At 44.8% G+C, this 21,150-nt stretch overlaps 1 protein-coding gene and 1 pseudogene across 2 annotated transcripts in view; one reads left to right on the forward strand and one right to left on the reverse strand.

Moving 5' to 3' along the window:
• Positions 1-21,150, reverse strand: part of LOC143986879 (uncharacterized) — a 1,041,669-nt gene that overhangs the window by 315,835 nt on the left and 704,684 nt on the right. The gene's annotated exons all lie outside the window — the stretch shown is intronic.
• The window catches only part of LOC143989909 (uncharacterized), a 123,623-nt pseudogene that overhangs the window by 44,726 nt on the left and 57,747 nt on the right, over positions 1-21,150 (forward strand). The window contains exon 9 of the transcript XR_013277098.1: positions 12,475-13,710. The product of XR_013277098.1 is annotated as an uncharacterized LOC143989909 (transcript). The remainder of the gene's footprint in view (positions 1-12,474; positions 13,711-21,150) is intronic.

Below are 21,150 nucleotides of genomic sequence, written 5' to 3' on the forward strand. Positions count from 1 at the left end.
ATTCTTTTTGCAGTTCCTCAAATGATTTAATACCCCTGCCTCCATATAGATGATTCAACCTTTCAATACCACATTTTTCCCATTCTAAAATTTTTCCAACCCGCCATATCTCTTGTAGCTTCCTATTGTTCCAGAGAGGCGTATACTTTGTTATTTCCCTATATCCCATTTTTTTTTTTACTAGATCCCATAGCTTTAACATCATTTTTACTGTAGGGCATCTACACTGGAATGAATCCGCTTCCAAGGTCTCAAGCAGCGTTCTATGTGGGGAGCCTGTTAAAACTAGTCTCCCATTTGGAATTCCTCCATTCACCTCTTCAATCCCCCCTAGCTGTTGTAATTGGGATGACCAAAAATAGCACTCCGGATAGGGGACTGCAAATCCTCCTTCCCCCTCTACCGGTAGTTGGAGCGTCCGCAATCTCAATCTGGCCTGTCCTCCCTTCCATATTAATTCCCTAAACAGCATCTCGATCTTATTAAACCAACTTCTATTGATCCATATTGGGGTATTATGCAATATATATAAAAGTTGGGGCATCCAAATAATTTTTATCAGATTACATCTACCAGCCACCGAGAGAGGCATTCGCTTCCATATAGCAATTTTTTGTTTAAACTTAACTAATAATGGGGCTAAATTATAATTTATAAATTGCTTAGGATCCTTTGTCAGAGTTACTCCCAGATATTTCAACTTATCCACTGTTGACATTTGGGGGACTCCCAGGGCCGTTTGCTGACTGGTTAGGTCCATAGGAAGACATTCCGACTTTTCCCAATTAATCTCCAGCCCTGTAAAACCTCCAAACTCCTGCACCAGTCCTATTGCTTTTGACAGTGAGTATCTCATATCCCCCAGAAATAACAGGATATCATCTGCGTAGAGTGCAATTTTTTCCTCCCCAGTTTTTCTCAAAAAACAAACTATCTCCCGATTTGCTCTGATTGCACAGGCTAAGGGCTCTATAGCAAGAGCGAAGAGTAGGGGCGACAATGGGCACCCCTGCCTCGTCCCTCTCCCCAACTCTATTTTATCGGAGAACTCGTTATTAATTTTTAGTCTTGCACTGGGTTTATCATAACATCCTAATCCAACCAATAAAGGAAGGACCCAGGCCAAATTTCTCCAATACTTTCCATATATATCCCCATTCTACGCTATCAAATGCTTTTATTACATCTAGTGCCACAACTGCCCCCGGAGTGTCATTATCCGTTGGGATCTGTAGGTTCAAGAAAGCTCTTCTAATATTTATACTAGTTGACCTGTTGGCTATGAACCCTGTTTGGTCCATGTGCACTAATCTTGCTATAACTCGATTAAGCCTAATTGCTAGTACCTTGGCCAGTATCTTTGTATCAGTGCACAGGAGAGAGATTGGTCTATACGCTGCTACATCTAATGAATCTTTTCCTTCCTTATACAACAAGATTATAACTGCCTCCATCACTCCACCTTTACACTGAGGTTATATTATAGTGTAGGAGATAAGAAAAACCTTTTTGTTGGTTTGGGCTACAATCCACTCAGTGGCAGATCTAAAGGAGATTCACCATAGATCACTTCCTACATCCTTTTAATTGAGGATTTTCTGTGCAAACCTATGCAAGAGCTACATAATTGCTTGTTTGAAGCCTGCAAGTAGCTATTTACCCCACAGGCTAAATTGGTAACCACAGAGGCTGTCTTAAATTGGTCTCTTGGGCTGGGCTCATTGAGATTTTAGTTGCTAATCGGCCCCACCTGGGTTTGGGCTGGCTAGCGTTTGCTCAGTCTATGGAGGTAAGGTAGGACAACAACTACTATAGTAGGGTGTCCAACCATTTTAGAATTTGTTCCTTCACTGGTGGTGAAGGTTTAGTATCTACACCCCAGGCTATGCCTATGAAATAAATTGCCTGTTGGTTATTTCATAAAGGGATAGACCATGACTCCTCATTGGCTGCACACCAGTAGACCTCAGTAGTGAAGGTTTGTCCTTGCTGGGATGTTTTTGTGGCACAGCAGAAATACACATTGAGATTTGTGACATCTCTGCTCATAAGGGCTATATTGCTGTACATCAGAAATGTACTGCACTGAAGCTTGTTTGCTGTCCTTTTATATCCTAAAGGTACTGCTTTGTTTGGCTACAGATCAGAAAAATACAACAGTGAAGGTGGTCTGTACTTTCTGGTTTTGTGCTGCACAGCAGAAATGCACATCATTGAGTCTGGTGACATCTCTGCTCATAATGGTTCTATTGCTGCACATCAGACATACACAAGATTGAGGTCTGTCTGTGGCTGCATAGCAGAAATACAAATTGAACCTGGGCTAGGGGTAGTACATACACTGCCTTTGGTAATCAGTGCAGCCCCGCAAAGTGGCGTTGTGCTGATTCAGACAGTTCTATTAATGGCAATGGCTGCCGAGTTTAAGCATGCGATTTGACATGTTGAGTCGCATGACAAATCATTTCAATATGGATGTGCTATCTCTATTCAGAGTGTTTTATTGTTGCACATCAGACATATACAGGATTAAGGTCTGTGGGGTTTTGTGTCCTGTATTACTGCCTTATCAGAAAGTCAGCAGTGAGAATTGATGGTTCAAATTTGTTGGGCTACATAGCAGAAATACAAATTGAACCCCTGCCAGGTGTAGTACATATACTGCCTTTGGTAATCCGTGTAGCACCACGAAGTGGTGTCGTGCCGATTTTAGCTATGCGATTTGACATGTTGAGTCGCAAGGCCAAATCGCTTCAATATGGATGTGCTATCTCTATTCAGAATTGTTATATTGTTGCACATCAGACATATACAAGATTGAAGGTTGTCTGTCCTTTATGTCTTGCATATACTGCCTTATTGGCTGCATATCAGAAAGGACATAGCAGTAAAAGTTGCTTGTCTTTTTTCTGATTTTGTTTTTGCTGCTCAGCTGAGACACATTGAGGATGGTGGCATCTGTGCTCCAGTATTGGTATATTGCTACACATCAGACATACACAAAGATTGAATGTTTGTGTCCTGTATGTCCTATATTTACTGCCTTATCGTTTGTATATCCGGCACAGCAGTGAGCAGTGTTTCTCATTGATGTACCTTTCTGCATCTTAGGGATGCACAGCAGGGGGTTGTTGGCTGCACTCCTCCAGGGAGTCACAGCATTGGGGACCCCTCACTTGTTCGACCTAAAAATTGCTATTTTTTTCCCTGCGACCTGTGTAATCTTGAGGTCAGGAGTCGCACAGACACGAATGGTACCCATTGGAAGCCCTAGTGTATGACTTCTCTTGCGTCTTGCAGTCCCAAGTCGCAGGTTGGGTCGCATGGGTATGGGAGCCCTAAGCTTATCTGTTCCTTCTGGTTGAGGTTTTGCTACACAGCAGGAATACTCATCATGATGTTATTGTCTTATTTTGCAGCAGACCAGAACGATTGCAGCTGTAAAGGCTGTCTGTCTTTTTCCTCAGTGTCTGTTTTATGTTGTTGCACAGCAGAAATACTCAAGATTGAAGCTTGTTGGTGCTTTTTGTTTCATATTGCCTTGCCTTACTGCTCTTCAGAAAAACACAACGCTGCAGGTTGCATGTGTCCTTTCTCAGTGTTGGTTCTATCTGAACTACACTACAGAAGTGCATGACAGAAAGGATTGTCTTGTGTTCCATATTTTACCCTGTGGCATAGCAGAAATGCACAACACAGGAGTTGGTGTTCATATTGATCTTATAACTGTATTTGGTGGTTTGTCAGAAATACGCAACATAGAAGTTTGGGTCTTTCTGTCTTTTTATATTTACAGCCTTGTTTTGCTGTACATCAGTAAAACACAACAGTAAAGGGGGTTCCTGTCCTTTCCGTATTTATATATTAGTTATGACCTAGCTAGCTGCACTTCAGAGATACGCAGCATTTAGGGTTTGCTTGTGTCTTAATGATTTTCCATCTTGGCAGCACATCAGAAAACCAGACTGTGAGGACTGTTTGTCTACCTTGAGGTTCAGATTTGGGTCTCTTCCCATATTTGATATATCGGTTTAGCTAATCACACTTAGGCCGCGTACACACGAGCGGACTTTTCGACATCCAAAGTCCGACGGACTGAGTCCGTCAGACTATCCGATCGTGTGTGGGCTGCAACGGACTTTAGCTTCGCTAAAGTCTGACGGACTTTAGAAATGAAGCATGCTTCAAATTTTCCCGACGGAACTCCGCCGGACCCGGTCCCCTTCGAAAAATCCGCTCGTGTGTATGCTACTCCGACGGACTAAAACCGACGCTAGGGCAGCTATTGGCTACTGGCTATGAACTTCCTTATTCGAATCCAGTCGTACGTCATCACGTTCGACTCCGTCGGAGTTTGGTGTGATGGTGTGTGTCCAAGTCCGTTCGGTCGAAAAGTCCGCCAGAACTCCGGCGGAACTCCGGCGGAACTCCTTTGGAGGTCTGTCGGAATTAAGTCCTCTCGTGTGTACGGGGCATTAGCCTTCTTTTCCATGGAGGGGCCAGGTGTTCGGGCTGCAGATGCCACATGTCAGAAAACCTCGACCCCTTACATTTGGGGATGCCAGAACCATTTCCTAGGGTTGAAGCCCTGTAGGGTTATGGGACACTGGAGGAAGGGGATAATGAATCGCCCTGTTTAGTAAGAACTTGGAGAGTTCTGTTCAGAGGAGTATTAGGGCCTGAGGATGATTTATAAGGATGTATACCTGATCAAATAGGTTTTCGGCTCGATGCATGGCCTTCATTTCGCCCTTTTAGCAAAACTAGACTTAGCAATATGGGTAGTCTACTCCTGCTAGGGACTTTAATCCCCTGAAGTAGGCTCTCAGGCGTAAGTAAAGCCATAGATTGGGCATGCCTTAAACCCAGGGATCAAGCTTCTGTTAATCTATTACCCTTAAGTAGGCTTCCCTTTAGTCTTTGCTGACGTAAAGATAAAAAGGAACAAAAAAGGTTGCCTGTCAGGCCCCCCCCCCCCCTCCCTTTTTTTGCAGTTTTATTTTCCTGAACAGGGTAGTGTTAAGACAGGCCCTCTTATTGATTAATGTTGTGTCCTTGTCTTACAACACAGGTCTCTGATTTATCTTTTTAGTGGTTCTAAGTAGCACCTACAGGCACAATAGGCCATGGTTGTTAGATGTGTGAGACAGGCAACATTGCTAACCTACAAGTTTAACATGTTTTCTGATTCCATTTTTAAGAGCCCATTTCACCTAGATACTGCATCTGAAGTGGAAAAGGCAGGAACATCTGTGGAGCAGACCTGCAGATCAGCCGCATGATCCAGCTGTTGTGCTTTTAAGGACATTTTCCCGCACAATATTTACTAAGTAAATTTTAACGAAGATATTTTTAAGATACAGAATCAGTCTATATGACACAGTCTATATATATGAAACTTATTCACGGAGACGAGTGATCATACAAAATAGCTACATTTATTGGTTGACAGAAAACAAATATTTACATGAAATATTAAAATACAGATTACATTACTTGATCATTTTGACAATTAATAGAAACACCCTCAGACTGGGCGTAGTAGTACCTTGGACACAATTATCACCATTATCACTTCTCGGTAGAATCAATAACCTTTTGATAATTGACCATTAAACAGAATGTCTGTATTTCACACGTCCAACCGTTACTATACTGCAGGTAAGTAAGTGGTTAACAATATGAAATAAATTAGACATTTGTTTGTCAATAAAATTGGCATCTATGCAAAAAGAAATTTGTAATGAAAAATACATTTAGAGAAAAATCTAAAAGGCGGTTATTGATTCGGGAGAAATATTTTCAATAATAGAACATTCAAAAAAATCAATATTTAAGAGAACATAGAATAGATGATAAACATATCTTTACCCATTTCCAATATGGCTATTAGTGTGGAGTGTTGGTTACCAGGAATTTTAAGATGGCTGCCGTGGCTTCAACATGGATTCTCTTACAGAGCAATTACTTGTGTGACCTCCGAGTTCCAAGGAGCAGGGATCTTCATGAATGTAAAAATGTGTATTCAGGCATGTCTTCCAGTGTCCCTTCTCAGGGGGGGTCCCTAAGCTTCCCCCTGACTCTGGCCCCCCAGCTCTCCCCGAGCTTTCTCCTCTCCCTTTCTCCATCTTTTTAGTTCTTAAATATCCTCTTCAACAAAAGGATCATAAAATTATACTAAGTTCTGCCCAGAAGGTATGTGTTCCCTCCTCATTGGCCGGCAACATGTAATGGTTAGCTTTCCCGGGAGTCTCGTGATTTTAAGGTAATAGCACCTTCCACCACCAGGTGTCTCCATGTGTTTGGTGTTTTATTTCTTTAAGTTAATATTTTTCTATTTCTGTAATATGCGTTCGTTATTTATATATGTTCTAACGAATATATTTTGAGTGTTCAAGAATTATGGCATAATATAAAATACTCTTTAACATAATTTTCAATAATCACTTGCATAAAATGGTGATGTATATCAATGTATATCTGTTAATTTTTAGTCCATTTTGAAAGGGCACAGGTTATATATATCACACAATATCACATACAATTATTATCTATATGGATCCATGTATAATTCCGGTATCCAATCAATATTTGTTCTAAACATAGGTTAAATTCTTATACAATTCTAATCATGATTATATGTTTTTTCATAATACTAATTTGTTGCTAAAACACTTCTACTTATAATCACATTTTCATATATATAATCTCTCCATGACAAATTTCCCCAGATCACTAGGTACCAAATCACAATATCTCCTTGTTGACCCACAAATATCACATACAGTTTTAATCACTTGAAGTATTTTTGAAATATGTCTGATTTGTATCTTCCTCTCACACCATGTTTTCAGACATTTGTACTGTAGTAAGATATCATATCCCTGCTTCTAATATACGTATATTCATGATGTAAAAATATACACAATTTTCAATGTTTCCTTACAGTGTCTCAAAACGAACTTTTAACATTCAGGATACATTCCCATTGTTTACTTTTCTAATGGAGGTGTCTTATTTGCCCTGTTGGATAGATCTCACTTCGTATCTCAGTCATTGTCTCATTGGCATCTGAGTCCATATTGAGGTTGACTTTAGTATATCTGTTCACTCTCTAATACAATAGGTTTATTTATTTAAACTTTCCTTGACTTAAAAGTTATCGTGGCTCCAGTCTGAGTCAGCTTGAGACTTTTGTTTGTCGCAGCCCATCTTTTCAAGGGGTCATATAAATTGGTCACCTAATTCTGATGGGAGGGGAAAGTGGTCCTTTGGTTTGCTGATTTAAATGTTACCGGGCTCTCTGACAGTAAATATTAAATGTATTATTATTATTTTTTTCTTAATGAATTCACAACACAGCTAAGATACCTTCATCAAGCATATGAGCATATGGAGTGGAGGTAAAGCTCACTGCAGAACCAAGGTTCGCCAAGAGGGTCTTGCAGTGGCCCAACCCTAAGGTAGGCCTGAGGTACTTGTTTATCCTCTCAGGTGTGCCTTCCTGGAAGATGACTTGAGAAAGATACCAGTTACTTACCGGTAACTGTCTTTCTGGGAAATCTTCCAGGACGGCAGGCCTACTTCCCACCCGTTGGAGGGAAAATTCTAGAACACTAGAAGGTGAGTGCCTATGAGGAATGATTTCCCTTGTGAACCGGGTTCAGGAGTTACTTCTCTACAAACTGAGGATCAAGGGGAAGGGTGGGGACTTAAGACAACTGTCGATTGTGTTTCCTGTAGGGAGGAGCCTCTCATCTCTCAGGTGTGCCATCCTGGAAGATTTCCCAGAAAGACAGCTACCGGTAAGTAACTGGTACCTTTTTCAAAGATCCGTGGTATGAGGGTAGTAGAAATTGATGTCTCGATGCGTTTCGAGGCCTTGTAGCCGCTCATCAGGAGCTTTGACCATGGAAAACATCTGGAAATGAAAGGCATCATTTCTAGATGGTCTCGGGGAGATGGAAGAGAAATAAAAATATTTAAAGGGAAAATTAAATAGGGAAGGATGGTACAAGGTTAATGTGTCCAACTTACATCCGCATCTGCACAGCGGCAATGCGGCGCCAGATATCGCCGGAACACTGCTGGATCCCATCTCCGGGGGCCATGGGGATTTGCTGAAGTGAGAACAGCCGGCATAGACACATCCCAGACCATGAATATGGATGAAACACCCTTGTGGAGGGTGGGGGTGGTGACCCCAGTGGGGAACCTAAGTAAAAAGAAATGTGCAAGGTTGTAAATGATTGTGAGTGTATGGTGTGATAGGGAGTATGAGGTATTAGTGTGGGGGATGTGGTAAATGGCTGATATAAAAGAAAAGGTGATGCTGATTAATTAGAGTGGGAGTGGGGAGGGGAGAAAAATTAAAAAAATTATAAAATAAATGTGAATAAAATAGGTACACAAACATAAACCAATGAGAAGAAAGGCGCACAAAAACTGAAAATCAGAAGGGAGAACAGGTGAAAGAAATGGAGTGAAAGGCTACCTGTTGACAACAAGAGGGGATCAGTTTCCCAGAGACCTGTGCATGTTCCAGAGTGAAAAGTGAGAGGGAGGTGTGTGAAAACTGGCCATGGGAGGCGTCCATGTAGGTCCGCTGCCAAAGCTCCACCCCAAGCGTCACCAAGGTGGTCACAACAGAGAGAAAGGGACGCTTTCACCTGGGCGGCTTAGCCGTCTGGCGATTAGCGCCTGTCCAAATTTCCCATGCGTCGACCACAGCGAGATGCCAGGTCAGCGATGGCGTACCACGTGGGCGCTCCACGCCACGGACGTGCAGCGCAACGTCAGCACACGGAGATGGTGCGTCCCCCATACCAAAGAGGGCGGCGACGGGGAGGAGGAGGGCACATTGCACGTCACAGCCTCAGGATCGGGAAGCAGCAAGTGGATCGGCAAAACCAGCCCCAAACACACCGATGCAGATTCGGGACACAAAAACCAGGACAGTATATCTGGCGCTACATTGCCACTGTGCGGATGCAGATCTAAGTTGGACACATTAACCTTGTACAATCCTTCCCTATTTAATTTTCCCTTTAAATATTTTTATTTATCTTCCATCTCCCTGAGACCATCTAGAAATTATATCTTTTGTTTCCAGATGTTTTCCATTGTCAAAGCTCCTGATGAGCGCCTACAAGGCTGCGAAATGCGTCGAGACATCAATTTCTACTACCCTCATAACACGGATCATTGAAAAAAAATTTTTGGGGTTTAATTACATTTTTAACAAAGCATCATATTAACTATGTTAATTTATTTTTCTTTCCTAACTTGTATTGATATTTACCTACAAATATCTTTTAAATTGAGGATTAACATGTATTTTATGTCTATGGAGAGGCATAGTGCCCATAGTGTTCTAAGCCCTTGTACACACGGTCGGACATTCAGACCACAAAATCTGTTTCCGATGGACTTTGTCCGAAACTGGTGTTGCATACACACGGCCGGACAAAGTTGTCGGAAAATCCGATCGTTCAGAACGGGATGACGTTCGTTCGTTATAGCGGGACTACGTTCAGGCTAGTAGCTAGTTGGTCTCGTAATTTGATCTGAGCATGCGTGGCACTTTGTCCGATCGGAATTGTCTACAAACGATCGGACTGCGTCCGATCGGATCATGTTGTCGGAAAATTTTATATCCAGCTCTCAAAGTTTGTTGGTTGGACATTCCGATGGAAAAAGTCCGATGGAGCCCACACACGGTCGGATTATCTGACAACACGGTCCGATCGGATGCTTTCCGTCTGAATTTCCAGCTTAGAGGTTGTATGCCCAGAACATTATATTATATACGATGATATAATAAAACTATGTTCCCAGTCACTTGACTTCATTTATGCTGCTGTGTGCTTCATACAATGTCGCACCCCATGCTCCCATACTGTGGTAAATGTGCAATAACACACTGCAATATACTGCAGTAAATATGCACCAGCGCATTGAAATATACTGCAGGAAACCTGCCCTGACAAAATAAAATGACACTAAAGTAAAAATGAATAGTCACTACACTCATCTACTGATGCAGAGTGTGTTCAACTCGTTGTTGGAAATAATAATAATAAATCAGTGTGGATGTAAGCTGCCTTATTCCATGGATAATGACCATGTCAGTATAGTCCTCCACCGCACAATAGGATCTTCAGTGTGTGCACATCGCACACCATCCACACATGTATGACGCTAGTGAGACCGATCTAAGAGCAATCTGTGGCCAACAGAGCCATGTATGGCCACAGGCAGTAGTTCTATAGTAGCTGATCTCCTCTGACATGTGGGATCTTGCCCGACCAACATTCAGAGCAGAACATGTACAAATATATAAGGGGTCCATATAGTGAACTTGGTGTCGGGTTATTCACTTTACAGTCAACAAAGAGGACAAGAGGGCACTCTTTACATCTAGAGGAAAAGAGATTTAACCTCCAAATATGGAAAGGTTTCTTCACAGTAAGAGCTGTGAAAATATGGAATAGACTCCCTGCAGAGGTGGTTCTGGCCAGCTCAGTAGATTGCTTTAAGAAAGGCCTGGATTATTTCCTAAGTGTACATAATATAACTGGGTACTAACATTTATAGGTAAAGTTGATCCGGGGAAAATCGGATTGCCTCTCGGGGGGATCAGGAAGGAATTTTTTTCCCCTGCTTTAGCAAATTGGATCATGCTCTGCTGGGGTTTTTTGCCTTCTTCTGGATCAACTGTGGGTATAGAATTGGGTATATGGGATTGTATGATTTTTTTTTTTTTTTTTTTTGTTGTTGTTTAACTGGATGGACTTGTGTCTTTTTTTCAACCTACCTATGTAACATAAGCAGGCGGCTTTAAACAGGCATATCTGACACCCCCATGATTGGCACTATGAAAGTTCAGCAGTAAAGATAAAGAGCCCCGAGTTACAATGTACTCCAGGGGAAGTACAAACTCACTGTTAGCCAGATGTTCAACACTAGACTGCTCGCTATAGGATGAGGTTGTAGATTGTGAGGCAGAGGCCAGCTGAAAGCAGTTTCATGATTGGAGTAATGGATCTGTCTTCCTAGTTGTCCCTCGTTGCTGTGTCAGCCGTGCAAGCCTGCACATGTGCAGTGATGACCGCCATGGTGTTTAGCCCGTCAGCCAATTTTGATAGCTATAACTGCAGTTCCATGGTGAGTGGGACTCTGTAGTGTGGGAACAGTCAGTCAATGCGTTTCGCCTGCTTCCTATGACTGCTTCGTCAGGACCCACTAAAATAATTGCATTTCCATGTTCTGTGTGAGACCAGATATAGTGAATGCAGGGTCTTGGATTTAGTATCACTTTAACACTAAATACATTCCTCCACCCATAATGCAATGCTCACTTATTGGTCCAGCGTAAACACTTGGCCATATCAGCATGTAAGACACAATTTATGTATCTAAACTGGATTTAGGTCGATTCTGGGATTCAGCTGTCAACAGAATGTTTGTCGTCTTCATAGGTGTTGCTCTACCTAGACAGCTGGAGTTTATGTCTTGGGTCTTCTGCCCCATTCCTGGGTCTTGCAAGATCTCTGACAGAACAATTCTCCCGGGTTTACTTGCTCTGTTGTCTGCTGGCTGTGCCGGGTGGAGGGATATGTCTGTATAGTCTCAGACCCAAGTCACTGAGTGCAGTCTCAGGAGATGGGAGGCAGCGGTGTGGGACCTCTGCAGCTTGTCTCATGTAAACATTTAGGTTACACTGATTACTGGAGATGAATATTATGAAACCTGACCCTTACACTGTATAATTTATATTGTACATTACATACTCCTGACCCTTACACTGTATAATTTATATTGTACATTACATACTCCTGACCCTTACACTGTATAATTTATATTGTACATTACATACTCCTGACCCTTACACTGTATAATTTATATTGTACATTACATACTCCTGACCCTTACACTGTATAATTTTATATTGTACATTACATACTCCTGCATTATATATTGTATGTTATACATTACATATTCCTGACCCCTGCACTGTGTGTATATATTATTATATTGTGCATTACATCATTCTGATACTATATAGTCCTATCTGTTGTATCTTATACAATATGTTGTACATTACATAGTCCTGACTTCTGCTCTCCCTCCTCTACCCACTGCTATATATACACATAATATAGATTCTCTTTTGTTACACCCATTTCCTACCAGCTGGACATTTTATAGCTGATGATATGATTGGAGCACAGACTTTTACATGGTGATAATAATGTGATAACATCCTCAAACTTTTGGAACCTTTAAACAGAAAGTGATAATGAGGGAGGAGTCAATAACCCAATGATGGGGGTCTTCAGGGTCAGTCCAGTCTTCATCTTGGTTGTTCTCCCCCCATCCGCACTCTCTGACCTCTGGTGGGGCTCAGCCAATCCTGGTTTAGGGGAACCAATCAGCTCATGTCTAGTAATAATCTTTGTATTTCTATTTTAGTAGATGGACGGGAGATGAGGAAAACCTCAGAGGATTGTCTCACTTTGTCTCCAGACTGTAAAGTAGAAGATGAGGACATCACACAGTATAGTCCAGGAGAAAACCCGACTACCTCAAATGTCCATCCGGCACCACACAGTGTAGATGGACCATCGTATTCCTCTTATCCTGAGGAACCTCAGACTGTGAGGGACAGTGCCAAACTTCCAACAGAGAAGAGGTTTTCCTGTACTGAGTGCGGGAAATGTTTCCATTTAAAATCCCGTCTTAATATTCATAAAAGATCTCATACAGGAGAGAAGCCGTATTCCTGTCCTCAGTGTGGGAAATGTTTTTCAGAAAAGTCCAGTCTTCAAATACATCAGAGGTTTCACACGGGGGAGAAGCCGTATTCCTGTTCTGAGTGTGGAAAATGTTTCCATTCTAAATCCAATCTTAATGTGCATAGAAGAACTCACACAGATGAAAAGCCGTATTCATGTCCTGAGTGTGGGAAATGTTTCCATTCTAAATCCAATCTTAATATACATAAAAGATCTCACACGGGGGAAAAACCGTACTCCTGTTCTGAGTGCGGGAAATGTTTTTCAGATAAGTCCCATCTTTACTCACATCAGAGATCTCACACGGGGGAGAAACCGTATTCTTGTTCTGAGTGTGGGAAATGTTTTTCACAGAAGTCCAGTCTTTACACACACCAGGAATCTCACACGGGGGAAAAGCGGTTTTCCTGTCCTGAGTGCGGGAAATGTTTTTCAGTGAAGCCCGGTCTTTATAATCATCTGAGATCTCACACAGGGCAAAAGCCGTATTCCTGTCCTGAGTGCGGCAAATGTTTTGTACGCAAACCAGATCTTGTCAAACATCAGAGGTCTCACACGGGGGAAAAGCCATATTCATGTCCTGAGTGTTTGAAATGTTTTTCAGGGAAGTCCAGTCTTGACAGACATCAGAGATCTCACACGGGGGAGAAGCCGTATTCCTGTGCTGAGTGCGGGAAATGTTTTTCAGTGAAGTACAATCTTTACACACATCAGAGAACTCACACGGGGGAGAAGCCGTATTCCTGTCCTGAGTGTGGGAAATGTTTTTCACAGAAGTCCGATCTTAACACACATCAGAGATCTCACACAGGGGAGAAGCCGTATTCCTGTGCTGAGTGCGGGAAATGTTTTTCCGTGAAGTACAATCTTTACACACATCAGAGAACTCACGTGGGGGAGAAGCCACTTTCCTGTCCTGAGAGAAATGTTCCTCACTGAAGTCCTGTCTTCCTGTACATCAGGGATCCCACACAACCCTCGAGGTGTATTAGTGCCTTGAGTGTGGGAAATGTCTTCTATATGAATGTTGCTGGACATCACAGCTCTCATGTGGGGAAGAAGCACACCCTGATATACACCTCAGATATACTCCATGGCTGATCTTCATCATGTAAGAAACAGTTGATAAGGAGATCAGAGATCGCCAAAGACATGGATGAAGTGTTGGCCATTGATGGCAGTAGAATAATAATACATTAGCTTTATTGAAGTATATTTTGAGGTGTAAGCTTTAACGAGAACTTAGAGGTCTGTTTTTTTTTTTTAAATACTTAAATAAACATGACACACATTTGCCCAGCTTTGTTGAATATTGTTTGAATTTATTTCATGTAGTGATTTCCTACGATCATCTAGTGGTAATCGTGTGTCACTGCGGTACTACCGTACTACTAGATGGAGCTACACACTGGGCCCTTGGAGCTCTACATAGTGGAATTGGTGCTCAGGGAGGCCTAGGACATTTTTGGCATTGACTGGGAAGAGTTGGGATTCTTTCTTCATCCCCCACCTCTGAAAGCTGGACGGCGTGTGTGCATGTGCAGTGCAGCCGGGGGACATCAGAAGTGAGGCGGTGCCTGTGTCCATGTTTGGCGGCACAGCAATGCATCAAGAGTATTCATAGAGAGTCTCTGAGTGATGTAAGCAGCTGCCAGCTTTCTTCCCCACAGACACAAATCCCAGACATACATAGTTACAGCCTGGAAGACTCCTGCTGATAGACCCAATGACTGGTCACCAAAGGTATCGGGGAGCAACATGTACATACTCCTTCCTGATGGGGGCAGCAGTGGGCACTGACAGGCTGGGTGGGTGATCACCTGGGGTAACCAATGCACAGTGTTCTTTCAGCTGACCAGGATCGCAGTATCAGCATCAGTCCCACTATATGACTTGGCGTGCTTTATGTTTCCTAAAAGGCAGAGAGTTGAGGTCAATGTCTCCTTTTGGGGCTCTGGCTCGCTCACTTATAGGGTATTTCTGATCTGTTTTTTAGTTTTTTTTTGCAGATCCCTAGAGCCTTAGCATATCCTTTTTGTGAAATTTAAACTTGCAGCTTACCAAGTCCTCTTCCCAAGAGTCTTTGGGGCTTGGATCATTGTAGATGCCACAAGATCTTTAGTTTTTCAGATACATCCTCACCATATGGATGTCTAGTACATGGACTGGGCTAACTCCCAAGAAGTGTTCTCTCCGCTGCACAGATGCCCCAGGGAGAGGGAGTTTATTCAGAGAAAGGTGTATGTTTCCGGTAGAGCTGGCAATCTCTTATTTTATCCAGAAGTTATCAGGAAGAGGGGGTGCTCTGGCTTATTTGGGGAGCCGCACAAGCTCTAATTTACCACAGTCTGCTGCTCCTTGTGTTTCAACAAGATGTTTTTTTTTTTTTTTTTGCTGCTCTCAAGCTTTGGGCTTTCCACCTCTGTCCCCAGTTCTATTAGGAGTTCTGGGAATTAGGGATGAGCCGAACACCCCCCCAGTTTGGTTCGCATCCAGAACATGAGAAAAGGCAAAAAAATTTGTGCGAACACCATTAAAGTCTATGGGACACGAACATAAATAATCAAAAGTGCTAATTGTAAAGGCTTATATGCATGCTATTGTCATAAAAAGTGTTTCGGGACCCGGGTCCTGCCCCAGGGGGGACATGTATCAATGCAAAAAAAGTTTTAAAAACGTCAGTTTTTTCGGAAGCAGTGATTTTAATAATGCTTAAAGTGAAACAATAAAAGTGTAATATTCCTTTAAATATTGTACCTAGGGGTGTCTATAGTGTGACTGTAAAGGGCGCATGTTTCCCGTGTTTAGAACAGTCTGACAGCAAAATTACATTTCTAAAGGAAAAAAAGTCATTTAAAACTAGTCGTGGCTATAATGACTCTGACAATACACATGAAAGTTTATTGATAAAAATGGCATGGGATTTCCCCACAGGGGAACCCCGAACCAAAATGAAAAAAAAAATGCTTAGGGGTCCCCCTAAATTCCATACCAGGCCCTTCAGGTCTGGTATGGATATTAAGGGGAACCCCGCACTAATTTTTTTTTATATGGCGTGGGGGGGGGGGGGGGGGCCCTCAAAATCCATACCAGACCTGATTTTAAGGGGAACCCCGTGCCAATTCAAAAAAAAATGGCGTGGGGTCCCCCCAAAAACCCACACCAGACCCTTATCCGAGCACGCAACCTGGAGGCCCGCAGGAAAAGAGGGAGGGATGAGAGAGTTCCCCCTCCTGAACTGTGCCATGCCATATGCCCTCAACATTGGGAGGGTGCTTTGGGGTAGCCCCCCAAAGCACCTTATCCCCATGTTGATGGGGAGAAGGGCCTCATCCCCACAACCCTTGCCCGGTGGTTATGTAATTCGGAACCTTTTTCCTCCTCACTTCATGCGTCATGTTTTCTCTTTGATAATGCAAAACAGATTTGCTCCTTTTCAAACTTGAAATCCTCCTTTCTTTCAGGGAGTGATTTCGTATTGATCCCCAAACTTTCTATGGTTCCAAGACCAGAAGGTGATCTTCTTTCTATTCTGGATTTAAATTAATTGTGACAGATCTCTTTAAGTGTTCTGGATGGAATTGGTGAAATTAGTGGTTGGCTCTCTCCTGCTGGGGTTTTCCAGGCATCAGTGAACATGAAAAGGATGCCCACCTTCATGTATCCCCCCTCTCAAAGTCGCTGTCATTTATGGATGAGGAATGTCATCTTCTGTTTGTGGCCCTACTTTTTGACCTGTCCAAGATTCCTGATTCCCAGAGGTTCACCACGATTCCTGGCTTTGATTCTGGGCCTTTTCATGGACTCAGGCTATACCTATTGAAGGGTGCATAGTTGACCTACTTCTGATCTACTTATGAAACACAATGGGGTTTATTTTCTAAAACTGGAGAGTGCAAAATCTGGTGTTGCTGTGCATGGTAACCAATTAGCTTCTAACTTCAGTTTGTTCAATTAAGCTTTCACAAAAAATCTGGATGCTGATTGGTTTCTATGCAGAGCTGCACCAGATTTTGCACTCCCGGTTTTAGTAAATAAAAAAAAATTGTCTCCCCAGGTGCCCACTCTACAAAAATTGGTTGGGTTCTCCATTTCCAGTATGCTGCATTACACCTGGTTGGAACATCAGGGCCTGTCCCCGAAGACTGCTTAGGAAAGGGAGGTTCTTTCTCCAGGGACAATGCCTTGGTATGCAGGTTCTAGTGGCTTTGTTCGGGTTGCTGGTAAAGTTTCCTCTATTCATTTTTACTTGGGGGTCTTGGGAAGTAGGTTTTCTTTTTTCCCCATTTCTATTCCAAGCCTTTAATGTGAAATGTCTTGATGTCATGGGGTGGGAGGTCACAGTCATTAGATACATGCAAGAAAGATATGACCTGACACAACACCAGTGTCAAGTCTCTATCCTGGTATATACATGAGTATGCAGAGAACAGTGGTCATGGGACTTTGCGTGAGGCAAGTCACTAAATCAGGTAAAGGTAAAAAAAAAAAAAAAAAAAGTATATAAAGTAGAAATTGATGTATTATACAGAAAAGCAAAAATATTCTCAAAATACATGTTGCAATCATAAAAACAAATTCCACAAAGAGCTGACATACGTAAATGTCAAAAATGATTTCATATTATAGATACATGATGGCATAAATCAGCAGGTACATGGTAGATCTGAGTAAAAAAATAATCTAACTAGTGATGGACAAACTTCCGACGGGACGTTTCGCGAACGCGGCCGATAGTTCGCGAACTGCAAAGTTCGCGGCGGGCCCCATTGACTTCAATGGCAGGCGAACTTTACAAACCTACAGGTCATGTTTCCAGCCACAAAATAATTACGAGCTGTGCAAACATAGTCCCACCACATGGCCAATGACATAACACATGTATGAGGTGAATCTGGGATCGACAACTACAAGCATTCTTTTTTTATATGTGAAATTCTGACAATTCAGGAGCGCATGAAGGCAATGGATGAGAGGGAAGGTCAGGGTAGGCTAAGAAGAGGGTGCAGGAGATGATCACCAGCACCGCGATATAGAGCACTGACACCAGCACCGTAAGAGAGTGATCTGACACCAGCACCGTGATAGAGAGCACTGACATCAGCACCGTGACATAAAGCACTGACACCAGCACCGTGATATAGAGCACTGACACTGCACCGTGATAGAGTGCACTGACACCAGGGATGGTGGGAGCACCTCATAATAAGCAGCCCGAGGAGGAAGTCAGCACAGCACAGGGATGGTGGGAGCCCCTCATAATAAGCATCCCCAGGAGGAAGTCAGCACAGGGATGGTGGGAGCCCCTCATAATAAGCAGCCCCAGGAGGAAGTCAGCACAGCACAGGGATGGTGGGAGCCCCTCATAATAAGCAGCCCCAGGAGGAAGTCAGCACAGCGATGGTGGGAGCCCCTCATAATAAGCAGCCCCAGGAGGAAGTCAGCACAGCACAGGGATGGTGGGAGCCCCTCATAATAAGCAGCCCCAGGAGGAAGTCAGCACAGCACAGGGATAGTGGGAGCCCCTCATAATAAGCAGCCCCAGGAGGAAGTCAGCACAGCACAGGGATGGTGGGAGCCCCTCATAATGAGCACAGCAGAGGTACAGCCCCAGGAGGAAGTCAGAATAGCACAGGGATGGTGGGAGCCCCTCATAATAAGCAGCCCCAGGAGGAAGTCAGCACAGCACAGGGATGGTGGGAGCCCCTCATAATATGCACAGCAGAGGTACAGCCCTAGGAGGAAGTCAGCATAACACAGGGATGGTGGGAGCCCCTCATAATAAGCAGCCCCAGGAGGAAGTCAGCACAAGGATGGTGGGAGCCCCTCATAATAAGCCCCAGGAGGAAGTCAGCATAGCACAGGGATGGTGGGAGCCCCTCATAATAAGCAGCCCCAGGAGGAAGTCAGCACAGCACATGGATGGTGGGAGCCCCTCATAATGAGCACAGCAAAGGTACAGCCCCAGGAGGAAGTCAGCATAACACAGGGATGGTGGGAGCCCCTCATAATAAGCAGCCCCAGGAGGAAGTCAGCACAGGGATGGTGGGAGCCCCTCATAATATGCACAGCAGAGGTACAGCCCCGGGAGGAAGTCAGCATAGCACAGGGATGGTGGGAGCCCCTCATAATAAGCAGCCCCAGGAGGAAGTCAGCACAGGGATGGTGGGAGCCCCTCATAATGAGCACAGCAGAGGTACAGACCCGGGAGGAAGTCAGCATAGCACAGGGATGGTGGGAGCCCCTCATAATAAGCAGCCCCAGGAGGAAGTTAGCATGGCACAGGGATGGTGGGAGCCCCTCATAATGAGCAGCCCCAGAAGGAAGTCAGCATAGCACAGGGATGGTGGGAGCCCCTCATAATAAGCAGCCCCAGGAGGAAGTCAGCACAGGGATGGTGGGAGCCCCTCATAATAAGCAGCCCCAGGAGGAAGTCAGCACAGCACAGGGATGGTGGGAGCCCCTCATAATAAGCAGCCCCAGGAGGAAGTCAGCACAGCAGAGGGATGGTGGGAGCCCCTCATAATGAGCACAGCAGAGGTACAGCCCCAGGAGGAACTCAGCATAGCACAGGGATGGTGGGAGCCCCTCATAATAAGCAGCCCGAGGAGGAAGTCAGCACAGGGATGGTGGGAGCCCCTCATAATATGCACAGCAGAGGTACAGCCCCAGGAGGAAGTCAGCATAGCACAGGGATGGTGGGAGCCCCTCATAATAAGCAGCCCGAGGAGGAAGTCAGCACAGCACAGGGATGGTGGGAGCCCCTTATAATGAGCACAGCAGAGGTACAGCCCCGGGAGGAAGTCAGCATAGCACAGGGATGGTGGGAGCCCCTCATAATAAGCAGCCCCAGGAGGAAGTCAGCATAGCACAGGGATGGTGGGAGCCCCTCATAATGAGCAGCCCCAGGAGGAAGTCAGCATAGCACAGGGATGGTGGGAGCCCCTCATAATAAGCAGCCCCAGGAGTAAGTCAGCACAGGGATGGTGGGAGCCCCTCATGAGCACAGCAGAGGTACAGCCCCGGGAGGAAGTCAGCATAGCACAGGGATGGTGGGAGCCCCTCATAATAAGCATCCCCAGGAGGAAGTCAGCACAGGGATGGTGGGAGCCCCTCATAATAAGCAGCCCCAGGAGGAAGTCAGCACAGCACAGGGATGGTGGGAGCCCCTCATAATAAGCAGCCCCAGGAGGAAGTCAGCACAGCACAGCGATGGTGGGAGCCCCTCATAATAAGCAGCCCCAGGAGGAAGTCAGCACAGCACAGGGATGGTGGGAGCCCCTCATAATAAACAGCCCCAGGAGGAAGTCAGCACAGGGATGGTGGGAGCCCCTCATAATAAGCAGCCCCAGGAGGAAGTCAGCACAGGGATGGTGGGAGCCCCTCATAATAAGCAGCCCCAGGAGGAAGTCAGCACAGCGATGGTGGGAGCCCCTCATAATAAGCAGCCCCAGGAGGAAGTCAGCACAGCACAGGGATGGTGGGAGCCCCTCATAATAAGCAGCCCCAGGAGGAAGTCAGCACAGCACAGGGATAGTGGGAGCCCCTCATAATAAGCAGCCCCAGGAGGAAGTCAGCACAGCACAGGGATGGTGGGAGCCCCTCATAATGAGCACAGCAGAGGTACAGCCCCAGGAGGAAGTCAGAATAGCACAGGGATGGTGGGAGCCCCTCATAATAAGCAGCCCCAGGAGGAAGTCAGCACAGCACAGGGATGGTGGGAGCCCCTCATAATATGCACAGCAGAGGTACAGCCCTAGGAGGAAGTCAGCATAACACATGGATGGTGGGAGCCCCTCATAATAAGCAGCCCCAGGAGTAAGTCAGCACAGGAATGGTGGGAGCCCCTCATAATAAGCCCCAGGAGGAAGTCAGCATAGCACAGGGATGGTGGGAGCCCCTCATAATAAGCAGCCCCAGGAGGAAGTCAGCACAGCACATGGATGGTGGGAGCCCCTCATAATGAGCACAGCAGAGGTACAGCCCCAGGAGGAAGTCAGCATAACACAGGGATGGTGGGAGCCCCTCATAATAAGCAGCCCCAGGAGGAAGTCAGCACAGGGATGGTGGGAGCCCCTCATAATGAGCACAGCAGAGGTACAGACCTTGGAGGAAGTCAGCATAGCACAGGGATGGTGGGAGCCCCTCATAAATAGCAGCCCCAGGAGGAAGTAAGCATGGCACAGGGATGGTGGGAGCCCCTCATAATGAGCAGCCCCAGAAGGAAGTCAGCATAGCACAGGGATGGTGGGAGCCCCTCATAATAAGCAGCCCCAGGAGGAAGTCAGCACAGGGATGGTGGGAGCCCCTCATAATAAGCAGCCCCAGGAGGAAGTCAGCACAGGGATGGTGG

This window comes from Lithobates pipiens, unplaced genomic scaffold (genome assembly GCF_037356315.1).
Source record: "Lithobates pipiens isolate NorthernLeopardFrog02 unplaced genomic scaffold, aLitPip1_a1.2 Scaffold_18, whole genome shotgun sequence".
Lineage (NCBI taxonomy): Eukaryota > Metazoa > Chordata > Amphibia > Anura > Ranidae > Lithobates > Lithobates pipiens.